Source organism: Cavia porcellus, unplaced genomic scaffold (genome assembly GCF_034190915.1).
Source record: "Cavia porcellus strain 051 isolate PalLab524CR breed Dunkin Hartley unplaced genomic scaffold, mCavPor4.1 scaffold_18, whole genome shotgun sequence".
NCBI classification, from domain to species: domain Eukaryota; kingdom Metazoa; phylum Chordata; class Mammalia; order Rodentia; family Caviidae; genus Cavia; species Cavia porcellus.
Window position 1 is genome coordinate 36,736,802 of NW_026947501.1, and position 18,630 is coordinate 36,755,431.

Sequence of the window (18,630 nt, forward strand, 5' to 3'; positions counted from 1 at the left end):
GACGAGGGCCAAGTGTTTTGGTTTCTGTCTTGTTGCTGTAGTTCACAGCTTTGGGAAAGAGAGACAGTATCTTTCAGAAAGAGGACTTTCTACAGTCACTGAAAACAGAAATAGCAGGAAGGAGGACTTTGTGCCAGGCTCAGTTTGCCCTTGGCTCAGCAAATCTGGACATCTATCCAGACCGAAGACCAAATATAGAATGTGATGCCACAGAGAGACTGTTTCACTGGGAACAGGCAAGACAGCATGGAAACTGGGTCCTTCCCCCAGTGGCCACACTCACCAGGCTTCTAATTACAACGTGGGAAAAGTCCAAGCCATTTCATGGTGAATAGGAAAACCCATGACATTGCTTCTGAGCAAGACCTAGGCCTTCATAGCATCAAAACCAATCAAAGGTGAACAAAAATAAATACACACATTCACAGATTGGGACATCCTGGGCTGTACTAAGCTTTCCTGCTCCTGGGTTCTCTAAGACTCCCCTGAAATCTTTTACACCTCTTTTCTCATGATCTGCTGTGATTACAAGCTCAGATTGGATTGTATTAGTTAACACAAAAAACAATCCTAAATCATCATATGAAACTACAATAGTCAAATAACACTTATGCTCAGAACAACATAATGTAGGCATTCATAAAGCAAAATATAATAGAAATACGAGAAGACATTGACAGAAACATAATTGCAGTGAGAACTTTAATACTTGTTGCTCCACACTTGGCTGATGAAGAAGAATAAATATGTTCTGAAAACTAAAAATAATAAAGTTAAGTATTGGAAACGTTCCATATTCTGCACAAGCCACTGTTCCATTCAACATATTTCTGACAGAACACATCAAAAATGTGCAAATGTGTGATAGGTTTTCTATAGATCATAAATAAAGATTTTATTCTCATACAGCTTTTGGCAGGATGGAAAATATAGTTTTTAATTTGTAAAATTAAGTGGGAGCAACATGAAGTACAAGAAAAGTGAATATGGAGGGGGACTGTAAGGATGTCCTATTGACTGGATGGATGGAAAGAGATCTCGGAAGAGAGAAGCCTATGGCGGCTAAGGGAGCCAGCCAGGAAATACAGCAGAGAGCATTCTAGCAGAAGGATATGTCATGAATCTGCGATGGTAAATGCTCCCTCTGTGCTACATCATTCTTATTAGATGGAAAGAGGGTCTGTGGTCAAGTGAGGGGGCAACACAGGGACTCAACTTCACAGCGTGTTTAGTTCTTGGTTCTATCTTGAGAACAGAAACCAATGGAGAACTTTCAACAGATTGAGGAAGATAAACAGTTGATTTCTTTAAACCTCCTGGCTGACAGGTGGAGAAGGCACTGGAAAGATTAGGAATGAAGGGCCGGTTCCAATGGACCAGAAGAGAGATGATGGTTGCTTAAAGGAAGGTGGGGCAAAGCACATGGAGACAGATGGTGTTGTGAACTTTTTTTTTGCTAGATTAGATATGGCTTAGTAATAAACTGGACTTAAGTGGCGTTGGAAAGGGAACAATTGCAAATGCCTTTGAGAGAAATAAATGTTTTATTGAAAACTTTGTGGAGCAGTTACAAAAATGTCTCATATAATCAGTCACTAAGGAAAGCTTAGTAAACTGTCCCAATCAGAAATGCATGAGCCAGGGTTGCTGTCTACAACTCAATAAAAAAAATAAATAAATGACTACACTGATATTAAAAGAAAATAAGTCATAATAAAACAATAACCTTATTATCTTAAGTAAAAACTCCTGTTTGGTGAAAAGAAATTATCAATGAAATTACAGATTTTTTTAAAATATGTTATAGATAGATAGATAAGTAGATAGATCAATTTCAATAAGAATGTAGTAAAAGCCATGTTCAGAGGCAATATCAGAAAAAATGATTTCATTAATAACTCAGAAATCAGAAAATAAATTATGCCTGGAACTCAAGTTTAAAAAATCTTTTTTTTTTCTTTTGGTACTGGGGATTGAACTCACAACCTAGTGCTTACGAGGCAGGCACTTATGCTGCTGAGCTAAATCTCCAGCCCTTCAAGTTAGAAAAATCTTAAAGAAAGCAAGAGAGATATAGAATGATCAAAACAGAGAGACTAAAAAGAGAAAATAAACAGAAATAAAAATATAGAGCCTAGAAAAATACAGTGCATAAATAAATGAAGCAACTGGTTATTTGAAAATAAAATCCCCCAAAATAGACAAAGCTACATCATGTCAATCAAACACAATGAAAAAACACACGAATATTCAAAATGACAGTAAAAAATGCTAGATCTCCTATTCCGGTGAAACCCATTATCTGCAGGCAGACAGCCTATGCAGAATGGCCGTTGGATCCTAACAAATTCTGTTTCATTTCCTGCTAGGTGGCCACAATAGTCAATCTAGCACTGATTTTATGCAAAAAAAAAAATTAAAAAGCCTCAGTTTGACTTCCAAAATAATCTATTCAATATTTCCAGGAATTTAAGAGAAATAAAGGATATTATTCACCCCTGGCCCTTTATCTCCCAAGATGAAGCTGAAGGAGGATGCATTTGATGCTTTATTTTAGGGTACTCCTACAATTCCTGTGTTGAAACCCTCACCCCAGTAGTATGATCACTGGAAGTAGAGCTTTTGAGACGTAATTAGCTTATAAGCAAAGCTTCTAGTATGCCATTATTATCCTTATAAGAGAATAGCTAGCTTTTCTTTTTCTACCATGTGAAAGTCAGCAGTCCTCAGCCTTAACAAGAGTGCTCTCTGGACTCCGATCAGGCTAATCACTTGAACTTAGACTTCCAGCCTCCAGAGACATGAAGATAAATTTCAACAGATGACAAGCCATCTAGTCTGTTTGATTTTGTTAAAGCAGCCTAAGACAAGCATCATCTCCATTTCCATCATCATCAGTATCAGAGCTCACAGTATTAATCGCACTGATTGCTTACTACATGTGGGGAACATTAAGAACTCTACAGGAAACATCTTACTGAATCTTCAGCATAACTGAAGGATCCTATTACCTCTATTTCATGAAAGAAGAAGTCAAGAGCTTTTGGACCAGAAAGTCCACAGGAAATCTTGAATAAACAATGAATTATATTGTTTTTGAATGAGATTATTGTAATGGTAACAGTTCTGCGTCAAATTAACTCCACTTTAATAAAATTCCAATTAAAATCCCAATAAAATCTTATAATTTGTTCAAGTAAATTTACGTTTTTCCTGGAAAAAATGTTGGATGAATACAGCCAAGAATATTTTTTAATTAAAAATTAGAAATTTTTCTCCATTAAGACAGGTTGGAAAGCTGTCAGAGAGCTAACCCAGAAAGATAACACTCTAGACCAAGGGAGATGCCAGGGTGTGATAAAGGGGCTATTTCAAATCAGAGCCGAAATGATGAATTATTTAAGAAATGGTGCAAGGGCATTTGGTCTCGTGATCTGGACGGCAAAGCATGCAGAACTGACCAGATGCATAAACAGATTAGTACATTCTGTGGTCTACCTCTATACTGATTGGCTCTCCTTGAAGTGAAGCATTTTTTGAAACAGTGACTGGCAAAATAAAAATTATCCCACGTATAATTACTGCATTCTTCATGTGATATTTTTCACCCTAAATTAAAAGAAAGAAAACTGAAAATAGCAGTTTTACCATACACTTCAGCTCACCCTTCCCTCTTTCTCCTAATCTGTATTTGAAGTTTATTGAATATTTTCTGACTGGCACACTGGAAATGTGCCAAGAACCCACATGGGAACATTGGAATCGACAGAAGACAGAATTATAGCTCATGGAAGGAAGGGTTAACAAGCAATCCCTTGTGCCTCAGAGGAATTCGAAACTATGAGATTTTTTTCTGCGGAGGAAAACGGAAGCATTCTGGAGGAAAGAGGGAAGAGAAAGGAAGGGGAACAGAGACATAGAGTGAATCTGAGAGACGAGATGCAACAGCACCTGGGAGGGGGTGAAGGAGGAGGAAGAGACACCTCGGGAATGCAGAGAAGAGACTTGGGCCCCAGTCACGCAAGCTGCGTATGAAAGGAGCCAATGGTGGTTTGAAGCACATGAGTAACCCTGGGAGATAGTGGGATTAAAGGAAGATGCTCCAGCCCAAGGATAAAGAGAGACAAGCAAATGGCATCAAGAGTCCTGACGTGAACCCTGATGCTCAGTCCAGGTGCAAAATAAAAGTCCAATGACAGTGAAAAGATGTTAGAGACACTGAGGTAGTCTCTAACATGGGCTGGAGTTACAGAATAGTTACTTTAAAAATCAAATGTAGTAGCAAACGCATGGTCTAGTTAACACCCAGTCGATGAGGTCTCTTTCCACCAGAGTGTCTCAGTCCAGCTTGGTCACAAAAGCGCTTCCCTCATTCTTACTTCAAGAGGGTACTTAGTTCATTCATTGTCTTAGCTTTAACCCATTCACTATTTTCATGTGTTTTAAAAGAATAAGTTTATCTGTGTATTTATTCCCAAGAAAAATTAGAGTTTTAGGCATGTGTGCATATGTATGTGCACATATATGTGTGCATGTGTGTAAGTGTCTTTCTCTCCCTGAGAGAAGGGAGGTGCCTAAAAGCAATTTTACCCAAATTCTTAAGACAGTTCTAACACTGAACAGCTGTGAAACTTGGAGCAACTAACACCTTTAAGACTCAGATTATTTATCTGTATGAGGTGTACAGTTTCTTGTTTTCCAGAATTAGTGTGACATTTAATGCCAAACTAATGTCAAATACATATAAAATTATGTTTAAAGAGATGCTTTTGAGCATTGGGTCCACGTTCTCCAAATAGTAATGTTTTTCTTCTCCTGAAAACTGATTTATGAAAGCCTTTATCACACACACACACACACACACACACACACACACAATTGCTTTCAGTCACCTGAGTGTAGTAGAATTAAGGTTAAATCCTTTCACTAAGCAAATGGCCTCTCTCCAAGAGTGGCACCACCAAGCACAACTGCTCTCCAGGGCAGCTTGATGAAATCATTTGCTGTAATTAGTTTTCCCAAAGGAAAGAATGAATAAAGGGCTCTCATCAGGTGTTCAGGCTCCACGACTCCTCCAGCTGATTGAACTTCATTATTTATTCTGTGCATCTGGATGGTAAATGCAAGCAACTCCAGCATCAGTTTCTCAGGGCTGTCTTCTAACAGGTTTAATAAGAGGATTAAGAGTTTAAATAGGTTTCCAACTGTTAAAAGTAGTTTTCTCATTTTTCATGTTGACATTCTCAAAACCAATTTCTCTTCTTGACCTTCTGGTCTGCTGCTACCTCTAGAGTCTGGATCTAGGAGTCTAGGAGAAAGAAAAGACTACACTCTGTTTAAAGGACCCTGTAATCCCAGAACTCTGTTCCCCTGAGTATTTAGTAAGTATCCACTATACACACAGAAGCAGAATTGACTCTTAGTTTCTGTTTTTGTTTTTGTTTTTGTTTTCGTTTTTGTTTTTGTTTTGAGACAGAGTCTCACTGTGTAGTGCAATTCAGGCTGGCCTTGAGCTCACTTATGTAGCCCAGGTTGACCTCAAACTCACAATGACCCTCCTGCCTCAGCCTCTTGAGGGTGGGATCCCAGGCATGTGCCGCCATACCCAGTAGGATTGATTCTTAAGAGAATTCAAAGACCTATATGCCATTTGGTTGGAGAAAGTAGAGCCCATTGTGAAAATACAGAGCTTCATTTCTTCATTTTAAGAAATAAGAGAAATCTTTTATACTATATTGTGGGAGAGTTAAGACTATAGCAACAATTCAAAGAATGTAAAAGTTCAAAATCTAAAGAAGTGATTATCTCACTATCATTTGAATCATACAGGCATCTTTGAAAACTTCCAATACCAGCCTGTTAACCAAACCAATTAAATCAGAATCTTGAGCAGTGAGACACCTACAAACATATTTTTTAAATTTCCCATAGTAATTCCAGTGCACAGTCAAGGTGGAGACCAAATAGAACAAAGACAAAAGTTTCCCTAGAAGTCCTGAGATAACCATTAAGTGAAGGAGGTGGTGAAAGGAAGTGGGGACCAACCCTGACTCTGAGTACTGACTGCATTTTAATATTCTGAGAACAAAATTGTATACTCCATAGCATATACATCTAGAGAGCTTTGTTGATTTAATGGTCCTGCAAAAATCCATGGACTCCATCTCTACCTACAGTCAATGCCAAGTTAACCACAGATTTCCAGTGTAGCACTACAACTGGCCACACAGCTATGGAATTCAACCTGATGAGAAGCACATTACGTATGAGACAAAATAAAACAGAAGCAGACTAGAAACTTCACATTAGTCAAACATGTGTGGGAGAGGGAAGCCATTAGGAAAAATAGAGGCAGAAAGAAGAAAATGTCTGAGCTTGGGAGCCGTAAGATTGCTGGACATTGAAACACAGGATGACACTCGAGGAGCTCCCTGGGGATCGAGGAGGACGAGAGGAGGGCTGTGCCGTGAGCTCATCGCCTGTCAGCAGCTCTCACCTGCACTCCCTGCTACGTAGTGTTCCACGATGGCTAATGTCATTCTACTCGTAGAAAAAAGTATAGATCATTTTATTGCAGAATAAGTCACCGATACCTGATAAAGTTGGGGCACATGTCTTATGTCATAGCAAGTCAGTTTATCAGTAAGTACTGCTGCACTGGTAAACTCTAATTTTATCCTTTAGAGCGGGCAATGATATTCTAGATACACAATCCATGTCTGTGATAGTGAAGAGTTGGCAGGAAGAGTTCTACTGCTTGTGAATAGATAAACAATACAGTATATTTTCACATAGAATAATAAGTATTCACATATATGTACATGTGAGAAAGAGATATGAGTAAATTACAAAAGCAAAAGTTTGAATGACATTTTTCTGTGAAATTAAAACTTCTGTACAATAGTTTATTAAAATAAAATTTACATAAAAGTAAATTAAGACTGCTGTAAAACACTTTGTAAAAGTTTTTTTACAAATACTACTTGAAATGATATACAGAGTTTATACTAATTGTATAGTAAACCTGATGAAACCACGCTGGTCTGCACATGCTGTAAGAGGTGTTCAGGCAAAGTGCTACAGAGAGGAAGAGGAAGGGGTGCATCTGTGATAAGAAGGAGCAGGGGGTCACAGATGAGGTGACATCTGAGCCAAGCCACCAGAGCAGCTTTTCAGGAAGAGACTGGAAACAAGAGGTCAGAGAGTAAGGATGGTGGGCCCAAGGGGTTCGAAGGTTCAGAATTCTGAAATTTTAATCACTTTAATATGCTTGCAGAATAAAGGTTAACTCAGTGAGCAAGGACATGGAAAATAATTGGGACAATGAAGAAAAATCAGATGCAAGGATTCAGTGCAGATCCAGACCAGACGGGAAGTCTCAGGGATCCTGGTTCTAAAGGTAACAACACTTCCACTCCTAAAGCTAGTCTTGAACTCCTGGACTCAAGTAATCCTTCCACTCTACCTCCAGAGCGACTGGAGCTATAGACACGCAGCGTCAGTGCTCTGTGCCTGTAGGAATTGGCTATACACTATTATTTTATATATTCTATGAATGAACTTAAAATGAAACATGAACTGAGGTTTCATTTTTCCTTAGAATTTGTATCTCACACTTATTGAGTTCTGTTGCATATGCTTCTGATTTATGATTTTAATTTTATCATTTTTGTGTAAGTGTGAAAATATGTCTATAGAGACAAACTTCCTGGAAATACTGAAAATAAAGGTAACTGAGAACCTCGCAAGTTTCTGAAAGAGTCACAGCATTGGGCTGTGTTCTAGAAAGGAATAAAATTGGGTCGGAAACATGAAAGCTGGAAATTCCAATTGGACAGCCCATGGTTTTTTCTGCAACATTTTAGCTTCTCAATAGAGGTCTAGAGAGCTCTCGGGACCATCTAAATGGGCAACCACTTTCATTCTTCTCCACGCATTTCTAGGTGCCAAATCTGTGCTAAGTCAAATCCTCTTGCTGCTGTGGCACCGACCACTGCCAGCATTTTTACTCACGCACCAGCTCTCCGCTCTCTGTGTCCTGCTCTGCACCTGGTGGAGTTATTGTTCACATTGCTTTTTCCCTTGCTCTCAGTTGGTCCTTGTCTACAAGAGGCCCAGCCAAGAGGTTAGAAAGCAGGAGAAGGTTGGGTATTCATTATCCACATTCCCCTTTGACTGGCTGTGGTTTGCCAGCAGGTGAGTCACACACACACACACACACACACACACACACACACACACACACACACATGTGGTTTATACCCCAGGACCCCTTTTCTATATCTCAAGCTCTTGTTACAGTCCAAGAGCGCCCCCTTACCTATTGTTCTAGAATTGGACCCAGAATGCATTTTAACCATGTGTAAGATACACAGACACTGAAATTTTTGGAAGAAACTTAGATCCCCAAATCCCCAGAAACAGGAAGTGCCCCAGGCCATGAGCACCACATGGAAAAGCACAGGATTGGGAGGAAGCAGAAAAGAAAGAGGAGCAGACATGACCCAGTGTGTTTATTGGCTCTTTCCTGGAAAAGAATGCACAAGACAGAGCAAGTTGGGAGTAGACTGAACAATTTCAGCAGGCTCTGGACTATGAGGGTGGTACTTAGATCCAGTGAATAAGGCAGATGAGGACACAGCATAACGTTTTTACCAGCCTGTCTTTCTGCCAGATGGCACCCAGCAGTACCACTTACTACTCAGGAAACAGGACTTCCAGAACTGCTTCGGAAATGATGGGACAGGGGTGTTATAACTAAAGGGAGTACGGTATTTTGAAGAGGTTAATGGCAATGTGACTTTTATTGTAATAAATATTTTATGTAAGCACTCACCACACATTTTAGCCACTTCTTATTTTAGTCACCTATTTTTGTTGTCTTTTTTGAAGACAACTGATTCCTGACATGATGCAGCAACTTTTTCATTTAGAATATTAGTTCCATTCTGTTTATTAAAATTAGTTATGAAAAAGGCACTCAACTACAACTAATTTTCTTATATTTTCAATGTAGAACCTTCATTTTATTTCTAAATACCCAAAGGGTCAACTGCCTAATAAAAACTAATGTTCCATAATTAAGGATTTGAAGCTCCTCCTCACTCTCCAAAATTCCATTAAACAATCTGTTGCACCGAAGCCAGGCAGAAAGGAAAATAATCCGTGTGCATTTCACGCTGGAGCTGTGAGCCTACAGGAAAGAGTGGAGGCTGCACAACTCCCAGGGCCTTGACGTTGCCCTGCACTCACAAACTGCATCCTCACCAGGCTGTTTCGTCTTCTCAAATGTGCTAATCTCTGTTTTGATTTTTAGAATGAGCTCTTCCCTCTGCCCAGAAAGCTCTTCTCCCCAATTCCCAACCCTCTCACTCACATCCCCTACTTATTTATTTTTCATCTCTCAGCTAAGGGAATAGAAAATGAATAAAAGGCGAACGGAAGAAGGAGTATTAATAGTAGCTCCCTTCAAAGGACCTGGTATCTGTTCTGGGGAGCTAAAGCAATCTCTGAGTTTTCCTTCTCTCTCACAAGGAGGGGATGAAGGTCAAATTTTACAACATATGCATCATATTCTGTAAGTGTAACAGGCTGTAATATTTAGTGTGTGTTGTTTAGACAATCCACTTCACCATGCGACTCCAAATCCCACCCTGCCATTGCCAGGAGCCCAAGGAGATGAATTTCTAAGCCAAGTATATTCGAAATGTGCAAGGACCTTCATCCTCATATATTCATTTGCTGATTCATTTACTGAGCAACTAGTATTACAATGTGAAAAATGCTGAGATTATTCACTTATTGTCTTTGTTTATGAACCCAGAGTTTAGAAGAAACAGACATAAGCATAGAAAAATGCTCTAGAATCCTCCAAGCACTGGACAGAGAGCAGAGGGCATCCTGTTATTCACACACTCCACCAGGTGGTGGACATCTACAGGAGATGCTGAGTTCTAAGACTAGCAACAGTTACTGCCTAGGAATAAAGAATCAATGGAAGGAAACTAGGGTGCCATTGAGAGCTGGAGCCACGGAGGAAAGGTGAATGGGGGGAAAGCTGTAGCTGTAGAAGGAGCGAGCCATTGTCAAGACTTCATTGCAGCAAGAAGGGAGCTAGAGGAGTGAATCCCCGAGCGTCTGTCTCTTCTCCTCCTCAGACATCCTCCCAGGCCTTCACTGACCAACCCGATGGCAGCTCGAAAGCCAGGAAATGGGGAAATGGCACTCATACATGTCACATCTCAGGGAAAGGAGAAGGACACAGAAATCCAGAGAACCACTGGAAGCAGATGGAAAATAATCAGGACAGAACACTGGGAAGAAAGCTCTCAATTCTATCCTGAGCAGTGGGAACCCTCAGAGGACAAGAGACTATGTGAGTTTTCTAGGGATTTTGTAGCAACTTTCTTTCAACTGTATGGCTTAAAGCAAGACAAACTTATTCTCCTCCCACAGTTCAGGAAGTCAAAGTCTGCCATCAAGGTGTCAGCCAGGCCACACGCCTGTGAAAGCTTTTAGAGAAGACTTTTTCCTTGCCTTTTTCTAGCTGCTGGAGGGGGCTGGCCATCCTCAGCACTCCTTTGCTTGCCAATGTTTCCCTCCAGTCTCTGTCTCCAAAATCACGTTCTTGTGTGTGTGTGTGTGTGTGTGTGTGTGTGTGTGTGTGTGTGGTGTCCTCACATGGCTTCTCACAAGACTTTCAGTTCAAAACTCACTCAAATATTACTTCTATGCCATTGTAAGGTTTTAGGTTAATGTGAATTTTAAAGAAAAACTTTTGAACCCCAGTGAATAAACCTGTTAAGAGAAGCCCTGAAAACTCATAGATTCCCCAGGAGGCATACTGGGTTGGAGGACATGGCCTTCTTGGACCTGAATGTGGGCACTGAGCCATTGTAAATCCTACCCTACACACTGACTTTCCTATTTATTCCAGTGATACCAATAATATCATGGTCACTAAGATGCTAGCAGGAAGCAGTGGATGGGAATGCTCATTGTGGAAAAGTCAAGAAACCTTCTTATCTCGTGGAGAGTGAGTCAGAAATGATCCAAGTGCTCAGCTGAGAGAATTAAATGGAAAGTGGAGGCAATGTCATGAAGTTGCTTTTACAAAAGACAGGAAGGGACAGTGTTCCTAAAAGTCAAAATGGCTAAGCAAGAACACAGGGCTGAAGAAGTCTCATGAAGGCTGCCTTTCCCTAATGCATGGCGAAATGCTCTGACTTTACAATGCTGAACAGTGGTAGGTGAGATTCAGTGACTAAAAAAAAAGAAGTGACAGTGAACTCAGTGGGAAAGCTGTCACACTCCAGGCCCAGGGCAGGGATGACCTCACCAGAGCAGGTGAAGTCACCTCACCAAGCACAGAGAGAGGAATCAATAGGTCTCCTCAGATTCTTTTTGCCTGTGACTAAAGAAACAGCCTTTTTTGATGTTATAATGATCAAAAAATATTAAATTTATGAGATTACATTTGTCTAGCACGGCTTAGAGGGACAGTTTGAGGACAGATACTGGCCAAATTATTTGCCGCACTTATTAGCGTCGTTTGACAAATCCACTTCCAGGATCTAGTGTTCCTATGGTAAGCATCAGATACAGCAAGAACCTCCAAGGTGTGTTCTCCAGAGCACAGGCTTTGCCCTGGGTCAAAAGGAATTAGAGGGAAGTGATTGTGTGTGGTCAGGAGGAGGAAAGAGTTTCCACCTATGATTTCTGTTAACGGTCTGTCGCTGCATTTAGAATGATCATAAAAGATAGTTCTAATACTAATACTACAATTTTACCACTGGCAATTCTTTGAACCGAAAATACTCATTTTACCTCTTTGTCCTATTTACATTTCATTTAGAAAGGGTGTAAGAATCAAGCAATAAGGAAACACTTTGGAAAGGTAACAGTATTACGTGAACAAAGAGCATTACTGTTAACATTAGCATCAACAATATTTTCATTGTTATCATCCATTTTATCATCAACAAATACACATGGGCATAATTTTACTTCTTCCCTTCCTATCCATATGACTAATTTCTTTTCCCCAATTCTTTTGTTGAACCTCTAGTACAACATTACATTGAAAAGACATGGGTTTCATCTTTGTCTTGCTTTTTATTGTAGGGGAAATTTATCCATTGTTTCATAAGTAAGGAGGGTATAAGTGGTAGTGGGTTTTGGTAGGTAATTTTTTTTGTCTTTTTCATTTTTATCGGTAAGGGGGATCAAACTTAAGACCGCCTGCTTGCAAGGCAGGTGCTTATGCCGCTGAGCTAAATCCCCAGCCCCATGGTAGGTAATTTTTAATCATAATGAGGATATTTTCTATCCCCAATGTTTCTGAGTAGTTTTTTGTGAAAAAGTACTGGATTTTGTCAAAGTTTTTCTGTGTCTATTCAGGTGACTTTGCTTAAAGGACATGATTACTCACCCATTGATGGACTGCTGAGTACCTTTTCATTAGCCAAGCACATGTGCTGAGAATTTAGCATTAACACAAAATGACAAAAAAACCCTTTATGAGCTTACTAAATAATCTAATACATTAGACTGAAGGTATGATGATTACTGCAAAGGAAAATAGGGGCCAGTATGTGAGGGAAGAGGCTTAGACTACTAAACAGGATTTAGAGGAAAGGTCTTCCCAAGATTATGTCGTGTCAGATAAACATCGAAACATGTGCGAGAGTGAACCACATAGATATCTGATGAGCAAACATTCCAGGCAGCAGAAACAGCAGTGCTAATCGGAATGTACATGCTGCCTATGAAAAACACCCAGGAAAACAGTGTTCCCAGGCCAAGTGTGCACAGGAGGAGTATGGCAGTGATGAAGAAGCTCCACAAGAGGAGTCACACCACACACATTGCTGCAAACTATTGAGATAATTTTGGTTTTGTTCTGTAAAAGGTAGAAAGCTATGGAAAGATTTTAATCAGGAAGGTGACATAATTTTAACTCACCCTTCTAGCAGGACTACTCTAGAGGCTACACTGAGAACACACTAAAGAGAATAAGGATTGAAGTACAAGGCTCATCGTTAGACAAGTTCAGTGATCCGTGTAAGGAATCTTGATGTCTTAGGTTAGAGGAAGATTAAGGAGGTTACTGAATTCTGAATGTATTTGGAAGATAGCACTTTACTCCTCTGCATGAAGTTGGAAACCATTTTATAAGAGCCCCTACATCAGCTCTAATATGTGGTTGAGACTTTTTACTAGCATTCTGTTAGTGCACTGAATTGGAAGTCATCCACTAAATTTATAGATTAATTTGGGAAACATCAATTACAAAATGGTTTCTCTCACATGAGCATTTGTCCTCCTTTCCTTTTATGCACCATGGTAAAAGTTTACAGTTTTTCTTGCCTAAGTCATATATTTCTTTTTAAGAGCATTGTAGGAGAGTGATGTACAGGAATATATATTTTTTCCTATCTGGTTGTGGCTGCTCTAGAGAAAAACCATTGGCTATTTCTGCATTGATTTTGTAGCTGGACATTTTATTCAGTTACATTATGATTTGTAAAATTTTTCTAATATTCTTCAACTTACTCTGTCAAATGAGAAATTCATTTACTCATTTCCAATAGTCAGTCACCTTAGTTCTCTCCCTGGGTAGGTGAATCGTCATGGTAAAATGAATCTTAAAACAGGGAATAGAAAGGGATACCAATGTTCCACGCCAAGAGAACCTTAGCTTTGAGAAACAGCATGAGGAGCCCAGGAACTCAGAACAAGGGTGTGGATGCTTGGGGAATGGGAATAGAAGAGATACAACAAAAGTGGTAATCAAGGGTCGTGAAATGAAGGCTTAGAAAGATATTCAAAAGAAGTTTGGTTTCATTAGGCTTTGTCCTGTCAGAAAGCTGGACGTTAATTAGGCTGATAGAATCACCATGAAGACAATGAGGTCCAAAGAGTGTTGGAGTTCTGCAAGAAGAGAGAAAATAAAGGGTCGCACACACTAAGGGTCAGCAAAATGGCTGCCACCCGGCCAGCCTAAGCAAGCAGCTTTCATTGAGATAAAGAACAAAGAAACTCAAATTGCGCAAGCTCAGATTATATAACTTGTTTGCTTCTTATCCTTACAGGACCTCATGTTTTACTTTGGGGTGGGGGTGATGTTTCAAGGCCTGCACTTTTTCCCATACCACTGTCAACCAGATGTGTCCAGGACAAAATGGAGTCACTGTGGCCTCTCTACAAAAGAGAAGGGATTTCTCTGAGGTTATATATTTGTAGCTAAGCCTGAACTAAAATGCAATCCAGGTCTCTCACGCCAGTGAACTGGGGTCAGACTCACAGAGAAAGCAAGCAAACAAGAAATAAAGAGGAAGTGAAGGATCTGTGCCCTATTTCATCCCAAACCCTTTAGATGGATAAAATATGAAACACCAGATGTTTCTCACATCCCTATAAGGTGCTGATGCTGGATTGAAGTTGGAGGTTACACAGCTATTAAGTACTTACCCTTCCATGAATTAACTAGTGGACCTTGAACTAATTATTTCACTTGGTTCTTCAATAGGCTTAGTTATTATCATCTTTAAAATACAGGACTTCTTTAGATTAGAGGCTATGTCCAGCCACAGATGCATTTGCATTTGGCTGGGTTTGGGAACAATTTTAATTGTCTCAGAGTAGTTAAAAATCATGAAAGTAATGTGCATGAATTTTGCATTGCTTGCTTTTCTTGGAAAAAATACGAAGCCCCTGCAATACAGGGCCAACCTGCTTCATGGTGTCAGTTATCAGTGTGGAAAAGCATGACCCACTATCTACCGTCCTTCCCACTTACCCATTGTCCTGTGTGTGCTTCTCTAAAGCAGGCTTTCTGAGAATCTGTGATGCTCTGATTTTCAGCATGACCTCAGCAAATATATCTCCAGAAAGCCAATCCACGTGTCTGTCCCTCTGAATACCTTCTCCTCTATGTTATCACAGGCTCCATTGGTTTCTCCATTTCCTATCCTCCTCATGCATCTTTTCTTTTGTGAATCCTGGGCTGCTGGTCTTGGCACTGCATTTCCAGAACCTGTGCCTGTCATTTAGGTGCTTTCTACTTCTCCCCTAAACTAAGTGGCCTGGCTTCCACCCAGCCTGGTTCCGGAAGGAGCAAGTGACAGACCTAGCTTCCCTGGCTCTCTTCCAGCACAAATTCCTCTGCCCTGTCTTTATACTTTCATTCCACAAACTCCAGGATAATAAATGAATCAGTAAGTAATAGTGGTCATTGTCTATCTAACGCAAAAAGACCAGTTGACCTTGGCTGCTCTGCCTGACTGCTGTAGCAAAGAGAACACAAGCAGAGATCATTCTCCTGTAAATACAGACATGTGTACTCTGGCAAGGCCCTGGGACCGCCCTGTCCAAGGTGTGATTAAGGGACGGTAAGACATTTTAGGAACAGGAAGACAGTAAGAGGTCACACTGAGCCAAGATTAGAGTTCACAGAGCATTGTTAATTTTTACAAACAGTCAGAAAAAGCGACAGTCTTAGTACCATCCAGGCAAAAGCAGAAAAATAGCAAGCAGACTGAAGCAGTTATCACAGTGAGGGAAATGAGGTCATTGAATAGAGCCCAGAATAATGTAATAGAGTATGAAAAGCAAAGCTTAGTCATGAGTTTAAAGTAAAAGATACACAGTTTGAAGCCACTCAGAAAATAGATTGGGCTCAAAACTAAAGCCTCAAATTTGCAGGTCCTTTATGGGAAGCTGGCAGGCAGAACTGTGTCTAATAGTCTAATCCTCCATAAAATCTAAACCCAATTACAAGAATGATTGGCTGGGCAAACTCACTGCCTGGGTCTGACTGGGTGTTGGACAAGGTCAGGTCCTGCTGTTATCAGCCCAATACTCCTCACCCACAAGTCTGTAGCCATTCGACCCGGAGTATCCAAGCCTACACTTGGTGCAGGTGCAGCTTGCTTCAACCAAGCAAGTTGTTGCTAACATTTCAGTCCTATGGTTTCGCTGTGATTCTGGGTCTTAATAGGCTCCTCTGTAGGAGAAGCTCATGGATATCCAGGTGAAGCTGGGAAAGACTGAGACATCCAACTGACAGTTCACTAAAGCTTCCCCCAAAATTCTACAAGGGGAAGTTAATCACCTGAGCTATAAATTCAGGTACTGACTCTGTGTGTCTCAGGGTCAGGTTCAGAGAGATGCCTTGCACAGTGGTCATGAACTGTCTGGCTTCCTCTGCTTCGAAAAGGTCTGTCACTACATGTGTCTACAAAGCACAGAGCACCAGAGAAAGGGAAACAGGAATGCTCTGTCCTGCACTTTCTCTTAGGGCCCCCTCCCCCACAGGATTGAGCTCTGTGTCACCATGATCCACCATTTCCCAGAGGTAGAGCCACCAGATACATAAGTAAAGTCAACATATAATTCCCCATGGCCTCACTTGGGAAACTATGGTCCCTTTTATGTGAAAATAGAATGCCAGTTAAGAAAAAGGGACTCAGGAAAGAGGAGAGTTGACTGAGAAACAATATAATCCGGTAAGTATTTACTGGGGCTCCTTTATGTGCCAATTGCTGTTATGTGCTGAAAGTTGCAAAGGCAAATGAAACAATTGCCTCTTGCCAGGGAGCTGCCACAACGTTAGCAGGGCAGACATTTGCACATAGGATGACAGTGGATTGTGATGAGGACTGAGGCAGAGGCAGTACTAACCTCTTCCAGGGCAATGGGGGTGAGCATGACGTTTTCCATAGAAGGAAAAGACGAGAGGATAGAGGTCATCACAGAGACATACACACTGAAGATGACCCTTGAAAGAGAAGCAAAAGGTTGACTTAGGCAAAAAGAAGACAGAAGAGGAGGATAAAATATTACAAGGAAGTCAAGGGTATGTCCAAAGGAGTAGAGGTCAGAAGCCAGAATGAAGAATATGTTTTATTGGTATGTACTGATTTTTTGGTAGTTTGATTATGTGGCTAAACTTTGGCTCAACACAAATTCTGTGACTCCACAAACATATCCATAAACTAATTTAACACATATTCGTCCTCAAATTTTTCTTGTCATTGCCCTTGAATAGCACTCCAGTCTTCCAATTAACTGGGTGAGCCTGCTTTCCCTTCTTTTCCTCCTATTTATCATCATATCCACAATTGGTACATTTGCTCCTGTTTCATAGCGGTCAAGATTTATCCTCCTATCACAGCCTCTGTTGCTGTGAACTCAGCTCTGAGTTGAATCATTCCTTTTGTGATTTCTTCCAACAGCCTTCTCAATGACATGCCTGTAGCCTATGCCAAATCCAACCTGCCCTCCATAGAGCCCGAGGACTCCGGCGAGATGACAATCTAGTGTGTGACAATCAGGTTTACCTTATGTTCCCATGCTTACCCTAGTTTTTAGGAAAAATAAACTACAACTTCTTCCCTTGTAACAGAAGACTGCTCCTGGCATTCCCACTGGGAATGCCTTCCATGATTTAATATTCAGATAACTCTTAACCCTGCTTCAAAAACCATCTCACATTTCTCCACCACTAGGAAATGGTTCCAGAAGCTCAAATCTGTGTTGGTTACCTTCCCTACTTGGCCACATTGTCCTATCATCAGTGCCTTTATGACCACACTATTACACCAAGGATAAAAGTTCCAGATTCAATTGCTTATTAAATCAGGTGTCAGCTTTACCTGACACAGAGCCTGGAGGTAAGAGGGCGTGTTATTGAGTGAATAAACAAAATACTGGAATGAGTGAACAAATGAATGAATGAATCAATCAATCAATGACTCAATCACTCCAACATCAGGAAATCCAATGCTCACCAAGTCTGCAGCTGAATTCTATGAGTGGAAATTTACACCGGGACCTTTATAAGGCACTTAGAGAACCAGCTGTATCAAATACAATCAAATCACTAATCAATTTATTCACTTCATTGTTCTCTAAAATTAGGAGCATGTGAATGAATATGTATGAACATATGTAATTACAGAAACACACATAAATTAATTACATATGTATGAACATATGTAATTACAGAAACACACATAAATTTGCCAGGGCTCCTAGTTCTATGCTCATAAGAGGAAGATGTTTATTTTCACCTGTCTTCTCTATAGACTTGCCTCTGGAGTATCACACTCCAAGGGAATTGACTAAAGACTTTCCCCAGTATTATAACTTATTCATCACCTGTTCTTTCTCAAAAGCATTAGAATTCTCCAGTGGGTTCCTGGGTGGGATCGGCTTGTGGGATTAGGGGAGATAAAATGTGATGTTGCTGGCTTTGAAATTTCATCACCTCCCCAAGAAGTTAAATGCTCCTCTCATTGGTTTTCTTTTCAAAGGATTAGTTGATGGCACTTACTAAGGTCTCTATTCCTTTGATATAAAAGATGAAGAATGAAAGAAATAAAAAAAAGATTTTCCTCACATAGTCATGTGGAGAACCTGAAATTAGAAATTCTATTTCTAAATATCTATGTGCTAAACCTGAATTAAGGCCATTCACCGTTGATCAGCTGCTATGTCTGCTGTAGCCCCAGATCAAAGGCAAGATTAGGGGCAAGTCCCCCAGACTGATGGAAGAAGTGTTTGGAAAGTGTGTGTTCTAAATGTTGCTGAAGGATGTCTGCAACTTTATTGGGCAACAGCTATGTG

The 18,630-nt window shown here is 40.3% G+C and overlaps 1 long non-coding RNA gene across 1 annotated transcript in view; it reads right to left on the reverse strand.

Moving 5' to 3' along the window:
• The window catches only part of LOC134471498 (uncharacterized), an 83,064-nt gene that overhangs the window by 44,541 nt on the left and 19,893 nt on the right, over positions 1-18,630 (reverse strand). The gene's annotated exons all lie outside the window — the stretch shown is intronic.